The sequence below is a fragment of the Narcine bancroftii genome, chromosome 1 (genome assembly GCF_036971445.1).
Source record: "Narcine bancroftii isolate sNarBan1 chromosome 1, sNarBan1.hap1, whole genome shotgun sequence".
Taxonomy (NCBI): domain Eukaryota; kingdom Metazoa; phylum Chordata; class Chondrichthyes; order Torpediniformes; family Narcinidae; genus Narcine; species Narcine bancroftii.
This window is the reverse complement of record NC_091469.1, coordinates 355,423,894-355,448,846: the sequence shown is the minus strand read 5'-3', so window position 1 is coordinate 355,448,846 and position 24,953 is coordinate 355,423,894. Positions and strand designations below refer to the sequence as shown.

At 39.3% G+C, this 24,953-nt stretch overlaps 1 long non-coding RNA gene across 2 annotated transcripts in view; it reads right to left on the bottom strand.

Annotated features, from left to right (window-relative positions):
- Positions 1-24,953, bottom strand: part of LOC138749841 (uncharacterized) — a 90,652-nt gene that overhangs the window by 13,797 nt on the left and 51,902 nt on the right. The window contains exon 4 of one of the 2 annotated variants that reach the window (XR_011348893.1): positions 11,950-12,105. This is a non-coding gene — a long non-coding RNA (uncharacterized lncRNA). Of the gene's footprint in view, positions 1-11,949; positions 12,106-13,466; positions 13,790-24,953 lie in introns of those variants that run through there. The other variant, XR_011348890.1, reaches the window with a different exon arrangement.

The window sequence follows — 24,953 nt, the reverse complement described above, 5'->3', positions numbered from 1 at the left end:
AATCACAGCAAATTTCAATGTAGATTCTTAAGGACAATTTATAGCCTGTGGCTATAAATTTATAACTGAATGCGGCTGTAGGGCTCAGTCAGATTCAACCAACAGTATTTCCCATCATATAGAACATTACATTAGTGTATTTATGCATGTATATTTGGGATTTCAAGCTGTAACTTTCTGAAAAAATGTGATGAATTTATTGGGTGAAGGTAGCACAGTATCTAACTGAGCAATGGATACTTTAGTCTCGATGAACCACATTGTCAGCCAATTTTCCTTCATATGAGGCCTTGATTTCCCAATGAAGAAATGTCATTGGCCTAAAGCAATTATTATCCTCTCGAGACGTTACCCTATCTGAAATTTTCCAATTTTGCTCTATTTAATTCATTTCCTCGAGTTAGTGAAAAAGGAAAGATGAAATTCCGTTTGTGAAGGTCACCTTGGCGGTAGCCAGGAAGTCTATAGTGAATTCGTGGAAGTCCGACTCCCAACTAAATACCACACGATGGAATATTGAAATGTGGAGATGCATCCCCCTGGAGTAAATCACATACAATCTAAGGAAGAAACACGACACATTCATTAGAGTGGGGCAACCTTATTTGAAATATATTGGCACACAGATTGATTACCCTCTCTCTTCCCCCCCCCCCCCCTCCAACCCCTTCAAATTAGGGCTACAATAGCAATCTGTCCTAGCAGGGAAACAAAATTGACCAAGAAAATGGGACATGGTGCAAGCGACATGATTTTTAAGTTTTATAAAATGTTTCATTTAGGCTTTGTTATTTAGCCATCCTAGTTGTTTTTTTCCAGGTTTCTATAGGAGTCTATGACCCCACTGGAATTTGTATCTGTACAATTTAATTGACTTTTTTTCATTAGGGTAAGGATGGAGGTGGAGGGGATAAACACAGACTCTGTATATAGTATGAATTTTGGAAGATTATACAGTTGGTTTGAATTTTATGAAAATGAAAATCAAAATATTCTTTTTAATATGACAATGAAAATGAGGAGCCATGTTCTCCACTTCTCTTTTGCCTTGTGAAAATGCTACTTTTTAAAAATAATTACTTGTGACTATTACGCCCTGTCCATTGCAAGAAACATACTGAGTCTCGGTGGAGAGATTCTCATACCTGGAACTGTGCCCTTGAACTGTATGATACACATGGTAATCTTCCATGTCACTTGATGCCCAATATATAATACAAACATATATTTTGCTTTTTAAGTGCATGGAAAGTGCTGCAAGCAACGTGCTGGAAGTAGGTAAAATCAGATCTTTTAAGAGACTATTATATAGGTACATGGAACTGAGATTCTAGACAGTTAGAGTAGATTATTAGGCAGGCACAACACTGTGGGTCTACTGTGTTGTAGATTTCTGTTCTACAAAATTCCTGATACTTGAACTACAGAATAAAATTGAGTAGTTGTAGAGGCCCACAGCCTGTGCCTTGGGCCAACACAAGGAATGGCTGTCGAATGTGGTGACCAGCAAAACATCATGCAGGCTGAAATGCCCGTTTCCATAGCCCACCAGCAGAGCGGTGAAACTGGCCAATCACCACCGGTGGATCGCAGGGGGCCCAATCGGGAACCGGGCATCAAGGTAACCAATTGGCAGCTGGCCCACTCAAGCCACACCCTGAGCAGACTTGCTATGGGTGGCGAAGAGGAATGCCTGCGCTTCACTTGAGCGGGTGTCAGGACTGCGTCATCAACCCGGCCAGGAAGACCACTGACCAACCGTCCGAACATCTGAATGCCATGCCCCATAGGTAAGCAATATTGTTTCTATCACCGACGGTGGGGTTCTGAGTCCCATCAATGCCACTCCCCCTGTGTGTTCCAGGGAAATGCCCAGGCAACCGTATTAATAGCTACGACGACCAGCCAATTGCATAGCCTGCTACACATTCAAGAATCCCTGTCAGGTTGATGCTTCTTGGTGGATACTGGGGCACAATACAGCATCGTTCCCCTGACCAGCCTGGAGGCCCACTGCGGCAAAGTGGGCCAGGAGCTCCGAGTGGCAAATGGCTCCAACATCTGAACATTCAGCACCCACTCTATTCCCCTGAACTTTGGGGACAGACAATTCACTTGGAGGTTTATGGTAGCAGTTGTGCAACAACCATTACTGGGTGTAGATTTCCTGTGGGACAACTTATTCTTGATGGATATCAAAGGGTATGGCTGGTGCACATCCGGACATCTCAGTCACTCTTGCTCAAGGGCACTGAACTCACCAGCCCCCACCTGCACTCAGTGAGTACTGCTGACAGTGAATTCACTCGGGTCATAGCAGAATTCCCCTTTATCACCATGCCTCACTTCTATTCGGCAGAACCCAAACATGGGGTGAGGAACCAAATCGTTACAGAGGGCCCTCCCCTCCATGGCAGGACGCAACATCTCCCCCCTGAGAAATTCAACCTAGCCAGGGATGAGTTCAAAAATATGAAGGAACTCGGCACTCTGCGGCACTTTGATAGTCCTTAGGCCTCTCCTCTCCACACGGTCCCCAAGGCAGCGGGTGGTTGGAGGCCGTGCGGAGACCATCGCCACCTTAACGAGGCCACCATACCAGACAGATATACCGTGCCCCATATCCAGACTCATATCAAAGCTCCACCACAGACATTCGAGCCAGCATGTTGCCACTTCAGCCACATGGACATTGACATTGTGGGGCCCCTACCCATATCCTGAGGTGCATGTTACCTTCTCACAAGGGTCAACTGGATGGCCAGAGATGGTGCCACTATCAGAGGCTTCCACAGAATCATGGGCCCGGGCTTTACTCAACTCTTGGGTAGCGTGTTTCAGAGTCCGCGAACACCTTACATTGGACGGGAGGCCCAATTCACTTCCAGTCTGTGGACCGCCTTAGCCCACATCCTGGGTCCCAACTCCACCACACCACAGCGTATCACCCACAGGCCAACAGGTTGGTAGAGAGGTTCCACAGACACCTTAAGGCAGCCTTAATGGCACGGCTTACTGGACCTAACTGGGTTGATGAACTCCCTTGGGTCCTGTTAGGCATCTGCACCACACCCAAGGAAGACCTTGAGGCATCCTCTGTTGAGTTAGTCTACGACCCACCCCTAGTTATACCGGCCGAATTTGTGACGGCCCCTGAGGACTTAGGGTAACCCTTGGTGCCTACATTGTCCCAACTACATGAGTGTCTAGGCACCCTGGCCCCCACTAAACCTAGACCCCATGGCCAACCCTACACTTGCGTCCCAAATAACTTTACAGACTCTAAATATGTGTTTGTTTAGCACGGGGCTCACCGGCCACTTCTACAGCGGCCTTAAAAGGGGCCATACCATATCCTCAGACACAATGGCTTCACCTGTGTTTTAGACATTGGCGGCAGGGAAGACAATTTCACACTTTCACCGATTGAAATCAGCCTACTTGGGCTTTGACCAGCCCATGACTCACCCGACCTCATGGCGCAGGGTCGGCCTCCTAAAAACAGTGCCCTGACCACCGGTTCTGGCGGGGGGAGGGGCATCGTGCAGCAGCTTGAGCCTTGGGCTGACACAGGAATCGGCCGTCGAACGTGGCAACCAGCAAAACATCATGCAGGCTGAAATGCTCATTTCCATAGGCGTGGCAGAGCGGTGAAACTGGCCAATCATCGCCAGTGGATCGCTGGGGACCTAATCTGGGCCCGGGCATCGGAAGTAACCTATCAGCAGCTGGCCCGCTCAAGTCACGCCCCGGTGGTGATGTGGCCAAGCTGACTATAAAAGGCAGAGTTGCCGTTGAATAAACTCAGTGTTGAATACACTCTACTGGGGTGTATGTCTTTCTTCTCCTGCAGATTCGAGTTATAGCCTTAGGGCAATAACCGAGAGCTATAACCTAGCTGTAGCCATAGCTACCTCGCAATATAGTGTAATAGTATGGATTGTATATGCTAATTGGCTCGGGCTGGCCTGCCCCCTGATGACACTCCTCCGCTGAGACCCAGGCCATAAAAGTCGGAAACCTTTCCTTCCCTGTATTTCCCTATTTTGGATCTGGGCCAGCTCAAGTCTTTTGTGCAATAAAGCCTATCATTCCCCTCAAGTCTTCGTCATTACAATTATTGGGGCAACTGATAGTGCCCAACACATAGTCTTGATTCACAGACATTAATAGATCTTAGCCATCCATTTTGGATGCTTGTGTCTAATGAGCATCCAAATTCCTGGGATTTGAGGAACAATTTGGATCTATTTAACACATAAGATTTGTTGTGCAGTGCCAGTTTGTCACAGGCTTGAAGCATAAGATTTCAGGAGTAGAAAGATTAAAAGGAATGAAGTTAGCTACCAACCTGCTGAAATACTAGGTCTTTGGTAATCAGTTGATATGTCTGCTTGTTATGATTTTAACAAACCAAAATAATCCTGTTCTCTCCGCATTTCAAGCCTCATTCACAGATCTATTGTTCTGTGACTGTAATTCACATTCTGCCTCCAAACCCATAAACCCACAATTATGTCTGCATTCTTTCTCTTTCCAGGTTTTTGAGTTGTAGCAGAGTGGTTTAAGAGATCTTAAATATCAAATCTGCTGACACTAAACCTGTATTGGTCTTCAGACCAAATGCTGCATATGAAATCATCTGGTCAAGAGTGGAAAGGCTTTTCTTTTGATGTTCATTTATTCATTTCTGTTTTGCTTTGCCTGGTAAATGAGAAAATGAATGATGGCTTTCAGTTTAATTGACAACACATCCCATTTTATTTTGTATCGCGTTTATAGCCCTCAGCAACTTTAGTTTATTGCAATCTTGATGAAAGCTTCCAGCCTGAAATGTTGATCTCCCATTGATACTGGTCCAAGTGCTGAATTCTCCGGTAAATTGTTTGTTGTTATAGATGACACTTTACAGCTTTCGTACCAATGTTATACATATGTATTAATACAACTTTATTGTATTTTTTTGAAATCATTATTTAAATGAGGCATGTGGAGTAAGGGCCTCAGAAAAGCATAACATCCAATTGCTTTGCTCCTCAGGTTTGCAGTATATTGCTTTGTTACTTCTGTGGAAAGCCATAGCTTTCTTTCACACTTCAGCCATATTCACAGCTTTGTCATTTTAAGAAGTTGATGAAAATTTCCCAATTTAATTAATGAAAAAGATTGCTAACATGTACAAATAAAACATATTGAGTGCTGATTTTCCAAAAAATTCATTAGCTTTATCTCAGATTTGAAGATGTCTCATAATGCTTTTGTGCACAGTTTTTCTATTTTTATTAAACAAATAGTATATCAGTACATGTAATAGAACTTGATAAGATAGGAATACCAAGCTGCAGCAGAAAAGAGATAATTATTCAAATTCAAGGAAGGTAAAAAGCAGTGATCTACAGTGATTCAATGCTGGAGTCACCATTATTTGAAACTTGCATTGTTGAATTAGATGCAGGATCAGTTCAATATCAACATCTGTAAAAGACACCAACATTCCATGTTGGGATTAGGGTGGAAAACTGATATGTGGGATGCCAACATGGAAGGCACAGAAGATATGGGAAGATGAGGACAGTTATGTGGTGCCTTTTAGGTGGGGCTTGTGGGGGCCACAAGGATTACTGTTACAGATCTATAGTTCACAATCTACACTAATCATTTGAAAAAGGGGATCAAGTATATATTTAAGTTTGTAAACATAAAGTCATGTGGACTGTGAGAATGTTGCAGTGAGGCTTCAATGGGAACCAGAGGGCCAGAGCAGAGAGTGGAGGAAAGGAGGAAGAGAATGATGTGAAGACTGTATGTAAAGTCAGAAGTCAAAGGATTGTACATGGTGGAAAGAATCTCAGGTGCAGCAATTTCAATGCAAGGAGTATTCTAGGAAGGGCACATGGAATTATGACATTGTGGCTATTAGTGAAACTTGGTTGGAGGAGGGGCAGGACTGGCAGTTCAACGCTCTGCGATTCTGTTGTTCAGACATGATAGAGCAGGAGGGAGAAAAAGGGAGTGGAGTGCCATTGCTTGTCAGGGAAAAAAAATCACAGCTGTGCTCAGCAGGACAGACAAGAGGGCTCATCTACTGAGGCTATATGGGTGGAGCTGAGGAATGGGAAGGTATGACCACATTCATGGGGTTGTATTATAGACAGCCCAATAGTCAGCGAGAATTGGAGGAGCAAATCTGTAGCGAGAGAAGACAGCTGCAGGAAACTGAAAGTTGTGATAGTAGGATATTTTCACTTTCCACATATTGACAGGGAGTCTCATACGGTAAAAGGGCTGGATGGCTTGGAGTGTGTCGAATATATCCAGGAAAGTTTTCTAAATCAATATACTGAGGAACTAACTAGAGAGAGTGGAATACTGGATCTCCTATTAGGGAACGAGACAGGACAGATGTATGTGTAGATGAACATTTTGGGTCCATTAGTTTCAAGTTAATTATGGAAAATTATCGGACTGGGCCTTGGGTCGAGATTCTAAATTGAAGAAAGTCCAATTTTTAGGAACTGAGAAAGGACATAGAAAGTGTGGATTGGGATAAATTGTTTTCTCGCAAGGATGTGTTTAGCAAGTGGAAGGCCTTCAAAGGCTAAATTTTTAAAGTGCAGAGTTTGTTCCTGTCAGGATTAAGGGTTAATTGGCATATGGAATGTTGGTTTTCGAGGGATATTGGGGATCTTGTTCAGAAAAAGAAAGACATGTATAGCAGGTATAGACAGCACGGACCACATTAGTTAATTGAGGAGTATAAAAAATGTAAGAAAAACCTCATGAAAGAAATCAAGATGGCTAAAAAAAAGACATTAAGTAGATATACAGTATATAAGTAGATATACAGTATATATAGAAAGAGGCATCATAGATGGTTGTAAAGAGAGCTTTTGGCATTTTGGCCTTCATAATTCAAAGTATTAAGTTCAAGAGTTGGGATGTTGTGTTAAAGTTGTATAAGACATTGGTGAAGCTAAATTTGGAGTGTTGTGTGCAGTTTTGGTTACCTAACGATAGGAAAGATATCAATAAGTTTGAAAGAGTGCAGAGAATATTTAATAGGATGTTGCCTAGACTTCAGGAACTGAGTTACAAAGGAAAGGTTAAACAGGCTAGGACTTTATTCCCCGGAGCGTAGAAGACTGAGGGAAGATTTGAAAGAGATACACAAAATTATGAGGGTTATGAAGTAAATGCAAGAAGGCTATTTCCACTGAGGCTAGGTGAGATACAAACCAGAGGACATGAGTGAAAGGGGAAAAGTTTAAGGGGAACTTTACACAAAGAGTAGTGGGAGTATGGAATGAGCTGCCAGCTTAATAGTGAATGTGGGCTCAATTTTCACATTTAATAAAAATTTGGACAAATGCATGGATGGGAGGGGTATGGAGGGATATGAACAGTGGGACTAGGCAAAATTATAGTTCAGCACAGACTAGAATGCTGAAGTGCCTGTTTTCTGTGTTGTAATGTTCTATGGTTCTAAATGCATATAGGCATGTGAAGTGAAAGGCCAACGAAATGGCCTGAGGGGAAGTGGAAAGTGAAGTTGGTGTGAACATGGAGGCAGAAGGACTCTGAATGAATATGAAGGGTCCGTTGCTGAGTGCATGCGTTTAGGATATAAAGATTTCTACAGCAAAGTTGGGCTGAAGTTAAAAACACTACCATGATTTTATTGAATGCCATCATTAGAAAGAACAGGAAAATATGTGAATAAATGGACAACTATGGTGAAAGAAATAATGTTAATTTAGGCTCATGAGCCCTTCATAACATTATGGCAAAATCTGTTTCACTTTCTGCAGGTACTGGCATTTCCAGCATTTTCTGTCCTGATTTCAGAGATCCTACTTCTATTTCTTATGTCCTGGTGTTAGGTTAAAGATGTATTCTTTCAGCATTGGAAAGGGATTGTTCCCACCATGACACCCTAGTCCAATCATCAGCTCCCATCACCATCAACATTCCTGTGCTGATGGACCAAATACAACATTTTAACTCCTCCCTTTCTGCTGTCCTTGAGAAGGCCAAGATGCAATATCAATTTATTTATGTTTAATTTGGTATCCAAGTTTGACACAATGTAAGCAGCACTTTCGGAAGAAAGAACCATAGGTTCACAGAGTTAGAGAGCATGGAAACAGGACCTTCAGCCCTTCTCATCCATGTGGATGTTGCCAAGGAAAGAGACTCCTATTTGCTTACATTTAGCTTGCATCATCTAACCCATGAACCTGTCCAAATATCTTTTTAAATGTTGTAATTCTACCTACCTTACAGTTTCCTCTGGCAATTTGGCCCATATGCATTCCACTCGCTGTTTTTAAAAAAATTTCCTTTGACTGACTAAATTCCAAATTTCATTTGTGAAGGTCGCCATGGCAGAAGCCAGGAAGTGTATAGCGGTTTCATGGAAATCCGACTCCCATCTAAATACCACACGATGGAATTTGGAAATGCAGAGTTGCATTCCCCTGGAGAAAAATCACATACGAGAGGAGTCACGTGATGGAGTAGTGGCCGGACGGTGAATTCCAGCCCTCTCCAGAAAAGTCGGGAAAAACAAAGGAAAACACAAAGGCACAGAAATAAAAGTTACAGAAAAGTGAGTATAAAGGTGGAAAGAAGATGACGACAAAAAAAGAAAAATCGAAAGCAACGGTAAGAAGAGAGGAAGAGAAGACAAAGGAGGAAAAAGGTGAAGGCCTTACCTGTCCGAAGAGGCCTGCTGCGGAGAGAGAAACCCGCTCCCTCAGGTCGGTAAATAATGGACTACAAAAATGGCTCGCAGAGCCGAGTAAAAGTGCGCAACCACGCATGCGCGAGGAGTCGCGCATGCGCGATGCGCATGAAAAAGAACACACCGACGGGAGGGGGGACCAGCTGGGGAGTCGATCTCCACAGCCGGCAACGACAGCTGCAGAACACCTGCAGCAAGAAGAGACCACAGAAGACAATAGAAACAAGAAAGAAGAGAAGGAAAGGGCACCAAAGAAACAACAGATGACCAACCCAGAGGAAGAAGAAGAGGAAGAGGAAGAGTACAGTGAAATAGAAGAAGAAAAGAAAGGCAAGATAAAGGATATACTTTCTCTTATTAAAGGATACATGGAGTCATTTAAAGAATGGCAAACACAGGAATTTAAGGATTTAAGAAAAAGAATAAACAACACAGAAGAGAAAATGAATAAAATAGAGATGACCTTAACAGAAATGGGAAAGAAAATGGACAAGATGGAAGAGCGGGCAGTAGCAGCAGAAATGGAGGTAGAGGACTTAAAAAAGAAATTGGAGGAATCTAATAAAAAAATTAAAGAAACACAAGAACTACTAGCTCAAAAAATAGATACAATGGAAAATTATAACAGAAGAAATAACATAAAGATAGTGGGCCTTAAGGAAGATGAAGAAGGCAAGAATATGAGGGAGTTTATAAAAGAGTGGATCCCTAAGACCCTAGGATGTCCAGAACTACAGCAAGAAATGGAAATAGAACGGGCACATAGAGTATTGGCCTCTAAACCACAACCACAACAAAAACCAAGATCTATTGTAGTAAAATTCCTAAGATATACTACAAGAGAAAAGGTACTGGAGAAGACAATGGAAAAAGTAAGAGAGGGCAACAAACCACTGGAGTATAAAGGGCAAAAAATCTTCATTTATCCAGATATAAGTTTTGAACTCCTAAAGAAGAGAAAAGAGTTCAATACAGCAAAGGCGATTTTATGGAAGAAAGGGTATAAATTTATACTAAAGCATCCAGCGGTATTGAAAATATTTATTCCAGGACAACAAAACAGACTATTCTCGGATCCAGAAGAAGCACGAAAATTTGCAGAACAATTACAAAAATAGACTGAGGGAGGAAGACGGGTAATGAGAGTTAAAATGATCACGATTGATATGTATGTGGGTAAAGACAAAAATAGACTGAGGGATGAAGACGGGTAATGAGAGTAAAAATGATCACGATTGATATGTATGCGGGTAAAGAGGTATAAGAGTGAATAGAGACAATGTGCATACGTGAATGTATCTGTACTTAGAGGAAAATATAGATAGTATAGACAAGAATTAATAAGGGAAGGTAATGGAATAGAGAGAATAAGGAGGGAATTAAAAGAGTGACCTTTGTGACATATGAAAAGTGAAATTTTTCTGGGGGGGGGCGGGGTGAGGGGAAATAGCGGTCACTGCAAAATCAGTTGACGCTTGCAAGTGGATTCGCAAATCCAAATGGAGAGGGGAGATGTGGTTGTCCGACAAGGGATAAAGGACAACTCAGGAGGGGAAGGGGAGATTGGGGATAAATAAGATAGAAATAGGAGAATAAGGAAAATGTTGGATGTTGTAGGAATGTTGTCTTATAAAGAGTTGAAAATAAGAAAACAGAAATGGAAAAGGAGGAAAGGTAATGATGGAAAAACGGAAAGAGAAGATAAACAAAATATAAAAGGGCTACGCTGAACTATATGACTTTAAATATTAATGGAATACATAACCAAATTAAAAGGAAGAAACTACTAAATTTAAATGAATAAATGTATTCCATTAGAAAAAATAACATATAGGTTAAGAAATAATATTGAAATATTCGAACAAGTATAGGAGCCTTACATTAAATACAATAGCAAAAACCTACCGGGGACAAACATTACCTAAGTTGATGGAAGGAGAAGGAAAGAAAAGAATGGACTCAGTAGAATTTCTGGTATATTTTTGATGAATGACAACATTGTCTGACTGGCTTAATGCAACCTAGATTGTATACCTAAAATGGATGAGAGGGGGGGTGGCTTGGGAGGAGGGGGGGGGAGAAAAAGTCACTGTATATGTGTGAAAAAGAAATAGTGTATATCATGGCTAATGTGATTTATGGTGTGAAAAATAAAAAAATTTAAAAAAAAGAGAAAAATCACATACAAACTTTGGAGGAAACATGACACATTCATTAAAGTATGGCAACCTTATTTCCAGTACATTGGTTGTCAGATAGATTGATTTCCCCCTTTTAAATAGGGATAAGGTTAAATTATCCTAGTACGGTCAGAGGTGTGATTACAGAAATAGGACTTAGCACAGAAGATGTACCTGCCCCCTTTTTTTTCCAGGACCTTCGTTTTCTTTTTCTTTTGGGTTTCTTTCTTTTTAGTGTTTTCTTTGAATGGCGTTGCTATTGTGGCATCTTTTCATTACAGGTCTTGATAGGGGTCAGGTGCCCCATTATGAGTGGGATCGAGATAGGTTTTTGGAATGTATTCACTCTAGTGGGTGGGGGGGGGGAGGGTTTGGGACAAATAAGGATTTTGGGTATGCATATGTACATGAATGGCTTTGTTCATTGGATTTTTAAAACTAAAACATTTTTAAAAATTTCCTTCTTGGGTTCCTTTGAAATCTTTCCCCTCTCACAGTGAATCCATGAATTCTTGCTTCATACCCCCCTTCTCTGGGGAAAGGATTATGACTATGTACCTTCTCTTTGCACCTCGTGATTTTATAAACCTCTGTAAAGTCACCTTTCAACCTCCTACATTCCATGGAAAAAAGTCACAGTCTTTCCAGTCTCTCCTTGTATCTCAAGCCCTCCTGTGCTGATGACATTCTTGTGATTTTTATTTTGGATCTTTTGCAGCTTTGAAAGTCAATTTTACCTGCAAACTGAGATTCTGGTCACTGTTACCATAATTCTACTTCTCACTTGGGATTATCTTGCCCTCTTGTTGCTTTGGAGCTCAGCGAGAAGTAGGTTTCTCTTGAGTTTGATTGAGCCTACATGGAGGTCAACAATTCAACAACACAAGCGCTGAGCCTATTTTTTCAGTTAATTGATCATGATTTTGCTTTTGTCATTTCCACCTGAGCTTGACTACACATTTGTTTATATTGTCATTACCATTCCCTTTGGATTAAATCATTGTTCCTTGAGATGTGTAAGCTCACCTGTCTTCCACCCAGTTGCATGTATCTATGTTTCTTGGCTCTTCCCCTCTTCCTCTATCTGCGGTTGTAACATGCACTAGATTTGGTATGTTTCTTCCAATTTTAAAATCTCAAAGAAGGGACCTGTAACCATGATTTGCATTTTCTTTCTTGACGCTGGAAATAAATGAGAGAAATGCATCATGAAAAATGAATGAAAATGGAAGTATGTCACGTGAATTTTAAAATGTTCATTATGGGCTATCAACTGCTCACACTTGTCAAATACACTAGTTGATGCTGTGATTGTGGTGAAGGCCAGAAAAGTCAAAACAAACACAAATGGGATGAGAAGGCAAAGTATTAACAACTATGTGAAAGAAAATGAAGATCTTTTGAAGAAATAGTAAGGGCTCAAATTAGCCTGCAATTGTTATCACTTATAATTCAAAGCTCACTTGACTTTTTATAATAACAATAACCAACTTTGCCTCAAATGATATATAAATAATTCCAATGGAATCAGAAGTGAAAATAGGAAACAGTCAATCACTGTTTATGATCTATTTAACATTCTCCAGTTTTGAACGAAAGTTATTGAACTGAAATGTTAACTTTTGTTGCACTCCATAGATATAACCCGAGTTCCCGAGAACTCTATGTTTAGATTTCAGGGCACATCCTGCTATGGGATAACTACAAGCATTTATGGGCTAACAGGCTTGGGAATGCCTTTGTACTTCATCTGAATTTCTTTACTTCAAGCCCATTATTGAGTTCTCTTTCCCAGATGGGACAAATGTTCTCCTTCAGTGCCATAATAAAAAAGTTGAGTACACTATGAAGTGAATTTAGTGTCTGGGTGAGATTTTTGAGACCATGAAAAAAAAATTAAAAATTCCTCTGGCATTCATTGAAGAGAAAAAAGTTATTTTTGTGCCTTGGCCAAAATTTAATTCTCTCTTGCCCAAATTTGTGCAGACAGTAAGAGCCTTTAATCTCCCTTTCAGTCATCTCACCCCATGAGCATAACACAATTCTCAATGTTAACTAGGCTGTAGAAAATTTAGATAATTTTGGATTCCTTTTTCTCGGAACCTCAATATTTGGAACCCAAGTATTGCTCTTATTTCAATTTCTCATTTTTAAATGATAATTTTTACAGTTGTTTTATGATTGAATTATCCCCTGCACTTAATTATTGATTGTAAGTCCTTTTCAAAACAGTTTATCTGCCCACTGTTCAGGCAAATCTTAACCAAGGACAGAATATCCTTTAGTTGCAGTACCAGAGCAAATTTCCCTGAAATGAATCCTTTTTAGATACAATAAAAAAAATACTCGATAGGTAAGACAGCATCTCCAAAGAGAAACAGAGTTAAAGTTAGGTTAAATGTCTGAATGAAGAAGTAATTAAACAGTTCCATGCCACATTTTTAGAAATATTGTTTCCATTGTTTAAAAGAACATTTGAAAGGTCATTGACTTGAAACCTTAAATATTTCCACAAATATTGACTGATCTGAGTATTTTCAGCATTTTATTTCAGATTTTCAGCATCTGCAGTCATTTGAAACGTTGATCCATTTTTTTTTCCTTTGCCAGCTATCTATTGCAAAGTCTAACTTGCCCACTTGAAGAATGGATCAGAGCAGAAAGTCTTAAAGCAGAGACAGTTCCCAAGAATGTGGTCACCAGCACAGTTTGCATATCCATAAACTTCTGCAATATTCAGGATAGGTTCCTCTATAGTGGCAAGCTTCCAACCATATCCTTGGAATGGATTGAGTGCTGTTGTTCCTCAGATTTTTTTTTCTGCAACACCTTCAAAATGTTCAAATCGAGTCAATATATATATGTCCTGAAAAGTGAATAGATTTAATTAATTTGTCCTTCATCTCCATCCCCTGTGTATTTTGTCGAAAGTGGAAGCAGTTGTAATTATTCTTAAACAAATATTACTTTGAAATTATTGCATTTTGTATTGGTGCCTGATATTAATTCTTCTGACAAAATCGTCAGAAGGGTTGTATTCCATGTGACTTATATAGAGAAATTTGTGCTCCAGTGATTCATTCTCTCTTGCTATTCCCATTCCCAATTTTAGACTGTTGTTCAATGTTTTTTCATCAAACCAATGTATTTCTATTCTCTGTTTCTTATGACTTGCAACAGGTTTCTGTAATGCAACAAGGAAAATAATGTAGGAATTCATCTTAATTGAGTAAAGTTGACTGGAGAATGCTGTAACTGGAAGATTTCTTCTAAGCAGGAGCAACACTTCAGAATGTGTGTGACTGTGAACTGCATTTTCTGCAGGTGATATGGCAGTCTTCCACAACAAATGTCAAATGGAAATTCAATGGCTGTGTGCTCCTTCACCATACTCTGAAATTTGGAAGAATGGTTTGTGGATAAATGCATTTTGGCTGTTTTCCAAAACAGTCACAATACTGATAAGATACCATTATTGGTGGGTGCCCAACCTGGGAAAAAATGTATTTATAATGTATTTCTCAATATATCGTGGTGAGATCAATATCTGTTTAAAGCAGAATAAAATCAACTTATCTTGGATTCATTGCTCCTTGCAATGTGGAAACCTTCCAGGAATGGCTGAACACAGCCCACAAATTAAAGGTGAATTTATGCTTATTTCATTGCCGATTGTGTTCAGTTCAAAAGTATGTGTCAATATGTTTCATGTCAATTATTTTTTTCCATAATGTTACTGAGGGATGGGTAGCAGGGAAGAAGAGCAAAGCCAAATGCTTGTCCTCAGGAAGTTCTGGAGGTAATTTTGTATTGGTGCCTGATATTAATTCTTCTGACAAAATCGTCAGAAGGGTTGTATTCCATGTGACTTATATAGAGAAATTCAGGAAAGGAAGCAATTGCTGGAGACAGTTGAATTGTTGATGCAAATTAGTGAGAATAGTTCCACTGACTGGTCGAAACATCAAAGATGTGATGCAGAAATATCTGAAAGAAAAACAGAATATGCTGGTAACACTTAGCAGGTCAGAGAGAATCTGTGGAAAGTGAAAAACTGAGTTGACCTTGAAGGTCAAAGATTCTTATTCAGATGTTCATACAATGTGACTTAAAGTTGCCATGAACAATTTTGAGTAAATAGCATTAAGGCTGCTAATTCTTTGCGGAACTGCGAAGAAATGGGCGTTCTCCTCCGTTATCTCCTAAGAGGGGAAATGGAAATGGACATGGGAATGGAAAGTATGGAAAGAAAGAAGAGTTGACACAAAGTCTTCTTGATGTTGAAGATCCGGAGCAGTCGTTGTGCATGGAATCTTTGGGCTGAATATATGGACTATATTTTATTGTGTTTAATTAAATAATAAATATGTATCTGGCTAGGGGGGGTGGATGACACTGAAAACTTTGATAGTCATCTGGGTGGGTTTACCACACCCTGATTTTTAGGGTTTTTTTGTTTTTTTTTAATTTTGAGGGTTTTTTTTGAAGAATTATAGAGGGGAGCATTATTTTATGGTGTGTAAATATATTAATAGTTAAAAAAAGATGTCTAAATTGAATTTTGCAACTTTTAATGTTCAGGGATTAAATAATCCAATTAAGAGAAAGAGAATATTGGCTTATATTTAAAAAATGAAAATTGATAGTGCTTTTTTACAAGAAACACATTTGACTGAAAAAGAATATTTGAAATTGAAAAGAAATTGGGTTGGTCATGTTTTTTCTTCTTCTTTTAATTCTAAGGCAAGAGGAGTAGCGATTTTGATTCATAAAAAATTACCATTTGAATTGGAATCTTCAGAGGGGTATACTGGCAGAGTATTAAGAGAGAACTGTAAAATTTTTGCTGAATCTTGGACTTTGCTGAATCTTTATGCCCCTAATATAGATGATGAATAGTTTATTTCAGAAGCTTTTTTACTGTTAACTCAAGCTAATGAAAATGTCTTAGTTGGTGGTGATTTTAATTGTGTTCTTGTCCCTTTATTGGACTGAAATCCAAAAAGTATAAGGAAATCAAAGATGGCAACATAAATTAATGCGTTAATTAAAGATTTAAAATTGGTGGATATTTGGAGAAAAGTTAATCCGACAGAGAAATATTTCTTTTTTTATTCTTCACGACATGATTCGTTTTTTAGAATTGATTTTTTTGGTATCAGCACATTTACAAGATAGAGTATTACGAGCTGAATATAAAAGTAGAGTTATATCAGATCGTTCATTATAACTTTTTTCTTGCGAAAGTTCAGAGGTAGTATGTCCGTCATTTAGATGGAGGTTTAATGCAATGTTATTGAAAAAAACAGAGTTTGTTACTTTTGTTAAAGAACATAACTCTTTATTTTTGACTGAGAATGTTAATATGGGATGCTTTAAAAGCTTATTTGAGGGGGAAGATTATTAGATATTTTACGTAAGTTAAGAAACAATATATGGCAGAAAGTTTAGAGTTAGAAAATAAGATTGGTGAGTTAGAGAAGGATTTTCAGAAAGGTGTAACAAGATTTTTAAAAAGTTGCATTAGCGAGGTTGAAATTACGTTATAATACTTTACAAACTTATCAGTTTGAGCGCTTAATTAATTGATCTAAACAACATTATTATGAGTTGGGGGAAAGAGCTCACAAGGTACTTGCTTGGCAAATGAAAGCTGAACAGACATCTTGGACTATTAATGCTGTTAAGAAGAATTCAAAAGTTACTTATAAACCTCAGGAAATTAATGACCAGTTTTATTCATTTTATCTAAAATTATATACTTCTGAGGGGAAACAGGATAATGGTTCTATTGACTCTTATTTATATAAATTAAAGTTACTGGTATTAGATGGAAATGATGTTCAGGAATTGGAATCTCCATTTATGGATTTTGAAATTAAGGAAGCTATTCAGGAAATGCCTAATGGAAAGTCCCTAGGGGATGATGGATTCCCTGTGGAATTTTATAAACTTTTTTATGATGATTTCTCTAATGTATTTGGAAAAGTGTTGAATCAAATTACTGAAGATCAGAAGTTACCAGAATCACATTCAAGTGCTTTAATAACTCATTCCAAAAAAGATAGAGATCCATTAAAAGTGTCTTCATATAGACCTATTTATTTATTAAATGTAGATTATAAAATTATAGCTAAAGTATTAGCTAATAGACTTGCTAAATATTTACTCAAATTGGTACATATTGATCAAACAGGTTTTATTAAGAATAGAAATGCATCAAACTATATATTTTGATTAATTACTTTGGTCAACGCACATCGAAAGCAACCTAACCTAAAGCTTTTGATAGGGTTGAGTGGGATTTTTTATTTAAAGTGTTAGAGACATTTAAATTCGGCCCTTTTTTTATTGGTTGAGTTAAGGCTTTATATACGAACCCGATTGCTAGGGTGGTGACAAATGGACAGATTTCTTCACCATTTAAATTGACTCATTCAACTCGACAGGGCTGCCCATTGTCACCAGCCTTATTTGCATTGGTTATTGAACTGTTAGCTCAGGCTATTAGACAAAATGAAGAAATTAGAGGGATGAGGGTTAAGAATGAAGAATATAAAATTAACTTATTTGCGGATGATGTGTTGGTATACTTGACGGAACCGGAACGGTCGTTGAAACGATTGCAAGAGTGTCCGTTGAAATTTGGAGAATTATCGGGATATAAAGTTAATTGAAATAAAAGTGAAATTTTACCAGTTGGAGTGGGAGATTATTCAGAATTTAAAACTTTTTCAAAATTAAGGTGGACAAGTAAAATTAAATATTTAGGTGTGTTTATGAATACTTATTATCAATCATTATATCAATTAAATTATGTACCTATATTAAAACAGATTAAAACAGATTTGATTAAGTGGAAAGATCTTCCATTAACTTTGATTGGTCAGGTTAATTGTATTAAAATGAATATTTTTCCTCAAATTCAATATTTTTGTTTACTTGCTCAGGGCTTTTTTCAAGATTTGAATAAAGCAGTGTGAGAGTTTTTATGGAAAGGTAAATTAGCTCAAGTGGCATTGCATAGACTTACATGGAAATATGCATTGGGCGGACTACAATTACCACTTTTTCAAAACTATTATGAAGTGGCCCAGTTGAAGTTTGTTAGTAGATTGATGGATTTAGATCAGCATCCTAGCTGGGCTAAAGTGGAGATGGCGTGTATTTCTAGGGTTGAGATACATGAATTTATATTTTGTTGGAATTTGATTTTGTTACAGCATTTTACACTGTAAAATCCAACAGTCACGTTACACTGCCATGATATGCCGATATTGAAACATTTGTTAAAGATTTGGATTAAAAAAAAACAAAATGTTAGGGTCGAAAGATAAATGATCAATTTTTACTCCATTGTATAATAATCAGCTTATTCCTTTTTCAATGTTTAATAATCATTTAAAGATTTTGGATTCTAAAGGTATAAAGACAATACAAGATTGTTTTGTAGAGGGGCAATTTCTTTCTTTTAATCAATTGAGAGAAAGATTTGATATAGAGCTTTGATGAAAGATAATTATGGTAGAGAGATGATTTTGCCTACTTTGTTGAGATTTGAATCTTTGATGTCCTCTATACTGAAAAAATGTTATATTTCAGTTATGTATAATTTATTACAAGAGAGTATGGATAAGTCAGATTGGGAGAAATCTAAACTTAAATGGGAGAGTGATTTAGTATTTATTTTTCCTGATGATGATTGGGCAAATGTGTGTCAGGACAATGTAATTAAATTGACTAATGTACGATATGGAATGGTTAATTATAATTTTTTACATCCAAAAATATGGGTTTAGTAATTCGGATGCTTGTTTTAGATGTGGCTCATGTATTGGAACTTTTCTACATGTCATTTGGACTTGTGTTAAAGTTTAATCATTTTGACAAGGAATTAAAGTAGTTTTGGAAAAATTATACAATTTTATATTACCGTTAGATCCAACAATTTTTTTGTTGGGAAATTTGTATTCGTTAAGGGGAATGGGATTGGACAAAATTCAAATTGCTTTTGTACGTTTGTGTTATCAGTAGTGCATAAATGTGTTGCTAGTAGTTGGAAAGATTATACTGAGATTAATATATCACGTTGGCACAATGAATTGAAAGTATGTATTGTCATGGAAAAAATTACTTATAATTTACATGATAATTCTTCTTCTTTTGTTAGTAAGTGGTCTCTGTATTTTAAATATATGCATTTAGTTGACTTTGAAATGTTATTAACATTTATATACACACACACACACACACACACACACACACACACACACACACACACACACACACACATATATATATATTGAAGGGGTGGGAGGGTGGGGTGGGTGTTAATGTAAAATCTTTTTTTAATTATTTCTATACTGTATGTTGTTTTTTCTATCTTTTAAATAAATTTTAAAAAAAAATAGAATTAAGGCGAATCTTAAGGTATTTATGTATATCAGGAGCAAGAGGGTAAGTTCACTCAAAGGCAAAGGAGGGAAATTTATACAGAGAGCCAGTAGAACTGGGTGAGGTCCCCACTGAATAAGTTGCATTAGTATTCACCAAGAAGAGGACAAGGCTGTTGAAGAAATTAAGCATTTGGATATTCCAGGGTATTGGGGAGGTGTCGGGTGTCTTGAAATATGTTAAGATGGATAAATCCCCAGGGCCTGATGGGATCCCAAAATATTGAAGGAAACAAGGAAGAAGATTGTTTGGGCCTTAAGAGATCTTTATCCATGCGTGAGGTTCCAGAAGATTGGAGAATAGTTAATGTTGTCTTTTGTTCAGGAAGTGCAGAAACTATAAAAAAGGAAACTAAAGACTGATGTCCCTTGTATCATTAGTAGGGAACTTATTGAGTAAGGATTTATTCACATTTGGAAAATTACGGACTTGCTAAGGAAACTTTGTATGAGGAAGTCCTGTCTTAAATGGGATAGTGTTTTTTTTTAATTTTTTTATTTTTCACACCATAAACCACATTGACCATGATACATACATTTTCCTTTTCAAATATATACAGTTTAAGGAGATTTACTGAGGATAGAGTGGTGGATGTTTGATTATCTCATCATTGGCATAAACATAAATACAAAATGTGTCAACAATCAGAATCAAAAGGGAGTCCCTTCAGAGACATCGTGTCTGTGGATTTTCCTCCTGTGCTCCTGCAACCTCTGCAGTGGTGAACCTGGGCTCAGGTTCAAACTTCTGATCAGGAAGCTGCTAACATTTGAGGGTCTTTGGGAGTCCTTCTGCCAGTGGCACTCTCAGGAATAATGATCCCGAATCTGGGCAGTGGAACCTAGAAGAAAGTTATGTCTCCACTCCCAGCACTCCCATCTCTTTTCTACATGGACTTTAGAAAAACATTGGACAAAGCATGGCTCAGAAAATAAGCTGCATGATATGTGGGTGGAAAGAAAAAGTTTGAAAACCACTGTTTCAATCATACCTAATTGACTTGTTATGTGCACGGTTTCATAACTCCAAAGGAAATAGACCAATGACAATTTTTCTCAAGCAAAATATTTCAGTGACAATTAGGTCTAGGGCAGAGGGTCTCAACCTTCCCTTCCCATTCACAAAGTACCTTAGGCAATCCCTTAATAATCACAGAGTGCTTAAGATGGAATGTAAGTTTAGGGTGGTGTTATTTTACAGTGGAAACTTGGGATTATGTTATGCTGGAGCATGAACAGTGCAAGACTGTAGGAACTGCATCACACTTGAATGGTGAGCATGCTCAGTGCAACAGTGTATTTATACATGACCAGCAACCTGACCAGTACTGATGTAAGTAAAAGTTTGTGCTGTAAACTTACAAGCTTCTCTGAGAGTTTATTAAGACCTCCGATGGTACAACTGAGGACATAACATGGAGGCAGCGGTGGGATTGACAGAAACCCACATCATAGAGGAAAAAATATCCCTATAAACCAAAATAAACATGAAGAGAAGGAACAAAGAAAAAGCAGCATTACCTGACTACCAGCACTGGAGAAGAAGATGGCCACAGCTGCAGCAATATTACAACCCAGTCATGGTCTGGGAAGCTGACGACATCATAGAGGCTTTTAAAAAGTTTAAGCAGAAGTGCAACCTGGCATTCAAAAGTCTCCTCAAGGGAATCACACCAGAAGAAAAGGTTAGTTACATCCTTCTTTGGATGGGGGAGCGAGGACTAGACCTGTTTAATAGCTGGGAGCTGGCTGAAGATGATGAAAATAACCCAGAAAGGATATTTGAAAATTTTTCCTCTCATCTGGAACTGAAATCCAACCAGAGAAGAAAGCGATATGAGTTTCAGGGATTAAAACAAGAGCCTGATGAGTCAGTAGATAATGTCCACACAAGGCTAAAGAACATTGGAGCAAAATTCAAGTACAAACAAATTGAGGAGAGAATACTTGACCAACTAATCTGGGGAAGCGCTCATCCCGAAGTGCAGAAAGCGCTCATAGGAAAAGACAGCTTGAAACTAGCAGATGCCATAGATGCAGCTAGGGCCTTCGAGGCCACTAGGAGGCAAATGCAATCCCTCTCCGTGAAGGCCAACACGTAGCACAGAATAGAAGGGTTGATGCAATAAAGCACATGCAGAGAAAGTCGTAGACATCTGAGAACTGCAGGAGGTGCGGCAGAATACACCCCTTCGATGACCACAATAAATGCCCACGTATGGTTCAAAGGGCAGGACCTGTTGGAAGGTCAGTCATTGGGATGCGATGTGTAGGTCTGACATGAAAAGACAAAGAAACAAAGAATACAGAAGGAAAGAACACCACGTCAAGGGAAGTGACAGCAGTGACTCTGACTCACTGATGCTCGGCGTCGAAACACTACTCCTCCATGAGATGTCCAAGAAAGGGAAGGGAGAAAAAGATGAATTGCAAACCATGATCCAAGTTAAAAGAAAAATCAGAAACAAACCAACAACATTTAACTTGAAAATAAAGTTGGATACTGGATCACAAAGCAACATCCTCCCGCTTAGACTGTACTGCCAAATGTTCCCTGAGTACATAAAGAATGGATACCCGGAGCAAGGCACACTAGAAGCTGTAAATGTCATGCTCACAGCCCATGGTGGCCCCATGATTAAATAACTAGGAAAAGTACAAATAAAAGGCAAACATAAAGGAAACAGCATCATATGCACAATTTTTGTGGTTGATGCTGACGAACCAGCAATCCTAGGCCTGAATAGTTGTCAAAAATTACAGCTAATCTCTGTAAACAATGAGATCAGGGAGAAGAAAATGTCCAAGAGGATCAATAATGACACCCCACTTGAGCAACGCTCTCCGATCACAAGACCGAACTCATGGACATGTACCCTGCCTGAATGCTTTGATGACACAGTCGGGTACTTTGGGAACTTTGAATACCACATTACTATAGACCCAAAATACAAACCAATAATCCATGCTCCACAGAAGGTGCCAATAGAGCTGAAACAAAGGCTAAAGCAGGAGCTGGAAGAAATGGAAGAAAAATGAGTAAAAGCAAAAGTAGAAGAGCCAACTGACTGGGTAAATTCTATAGTAGTAAAAGAGAAACCGAATGGCCTCCTAAGAATATGTCTGGATCCCAAAGACCTAAACCAAGCAATCAAAAGAGGGCACTATCCAATACCAATGCTGGAAGACATCACTTTTGAACTAGAAGGATCCAAAATCTTAAGTAAGCTAGATGCCAAGAATGGGTATTGGATGTGAAGCTGGGTGAAGAATCGACACTGCTAACAACTTTCAACACTCCATTCGGCTGGTACAAGTTCCTGTGCCTAACTTTTGGCCTAAAGGTCAGCCAAGACATCTTCCAACAAAAGATAGATGAGACCTACAAGGGATGCAAGGGCACTGTCGGCATCGCAGATGACATCCAGAATTTTGGCAGAGATGGGAAAACCCACGATATCCACCTACATGAGGCCATGGAGAGAACAAGAGGGACCGGCATCAAACTTAATGCAGACAAATGCATCATTAAGATGGAGGAGTGCCAGTTCTTCAGAATGGTGTACACACTTGAAGGGGTCAGGTTAATCCCAGAGAAAGTAACAGCCATTGCTGAAATGGACCACCCAAAGGACATAAAGGAACTAACAAGCTTCCTTGGCCTGGTCCAGTACACGAGTTCCTTCACACCACACATGGTAGACCACACAGCCAACCTCAGAGAGTTGCTGAAAGAGGATGTGGAGTTTCAGTGGTCACCATCGCATCAGTGAGATTTTGACAAGCTTTTTTTTACTGTAAGAGGTTTTATTCATTGAGTGAGTGTTTCAGAGCAGTGCAATGTCACTGACTGCCTGGCCCAGACCCCTGCCCTCTGCCGCCAGGAGTGGGAGGGTTGGGCTCCATCTCTCCGTGGCCCTCGGAGAGCGAGCCACTGGCGATGACCTTCAAGAACAACACTTCTGCTGCTTCTGACTTGGATGTTTGTGTGTTACCAGACAGAAGACTAGAAGCAGATGTCCAGCTTATTGTTTTGATCTTTATCGATGATAGCACTGGCAATATCATCAAAATCTTTGTCTGAGTACATGCTGAGCTCTTGTTTTAAAATTGCTTTCAACTCGTCCAACTCCAGGCTGTCCTTGTCGCCGCCCTTCTCAGCATATTTTTAAAAAATGCTTTCAATTTCCATCACCGCTTTTTCCATGGCCTTCATCTTGGAACCTGGTCTCCGGTGCTGGTGCTCTCTGATCAGATAGTGAGATGCTGGGTCGAGATTTCGACAAGCTTAAGGAAGTGGTCTGCAGAGAAGTAGAACTGAGCTATTATGACAGAAATAAAACTGTCACATTACAAGTAGATGCTTCCATCAGAGGCCTCGGGGCAACATTGGTGCAGGAAGGAAAACCAATATCCTTTGCCTCAAAGGCCCTGACAACAGCAGAGACCCAATATGCCGATACCTGTATTGAAAGGGAGCTGTTGGCAGTCGTATATGGATGCAAAAAGTTCCACAAATTCCTCTCTGGGAGACAGTTTGTGGTCAAGAGTGATCATCGCCCACTTGAACACATCTAGAAAAAGAACCTCAGCAAGGCACCAGCCAGATTACAGAGGCTACTCCTCTGGCTCCAATGTTATGAGTTTACCTTGAAGTACAGGCCAGGGAAGGAAATGGTGCTCGCTGATGCTTTGTCACGTCTTTCCCCCAAATGAAAGACATGGAAATCAAGATACATCTCCTCGTCAGAGTAACCAATAACAAACTAAACCTGATTAAAGAAGAAACCACAAAGGATGAAGAGCTGCAGCTGCTTCTCCCAACAGGTGATACAGGGATGGCCAGAAAGGATAAAACAGTATTGGTCTGTCAGGGACGACATATCCCTGGAGAACAGTGTACTGCTGGCAGGGTCTTGGCTGCAATATCAGAGACAATGAAAAAAGAAATTCTCCAGAAAATACACTAAGGCCACATGAAAATGGAGAAATGCAAATTTAGAGCAAAGTCAGCAGTTTACTGGATAGGCATGTACAAGGACATCGAAAACATGGTGGCTACATGTCCGGCATACCAAAAATACAGAAAAAAGAAAGAGATAATACCCGCCAGGCCATGGCACACAGTAGGAGTAGACCTGTTCACAGAAAATCAAGAATGGTATCTGATTGTATCCTGCTACTACTCCAAATTCCCCTTCATCAGGAAAGTGAAGGACCTGAAAGCATCAACCATCTCTGCTGCAGTAGGTGCACTCTTCACAGAACAGGGAATACCTGAACAAGTGGTAAGTGACAATGGGACCCAATTCACATCACGTGAATTCAGAGAAATAGCTGCAGAATATGGGTTCACCATCACTACTTCATCACCACATTACCCCATTGAGAGGCATGTACAGACAATTAAATGCACTCTCACAAAGTGTCGAGAGACAAAGGAAAATCCCCATCTCGCCCTTCTGTCACTGCGAGCCATGCCTTTGAGGGCTGACATGAAATCCCCGGCAGAGCTTCTGAATGGCAGAAAGTACAAGACAACCCTGCCAAGCAAAATCCATCCACCAGACGACCAGG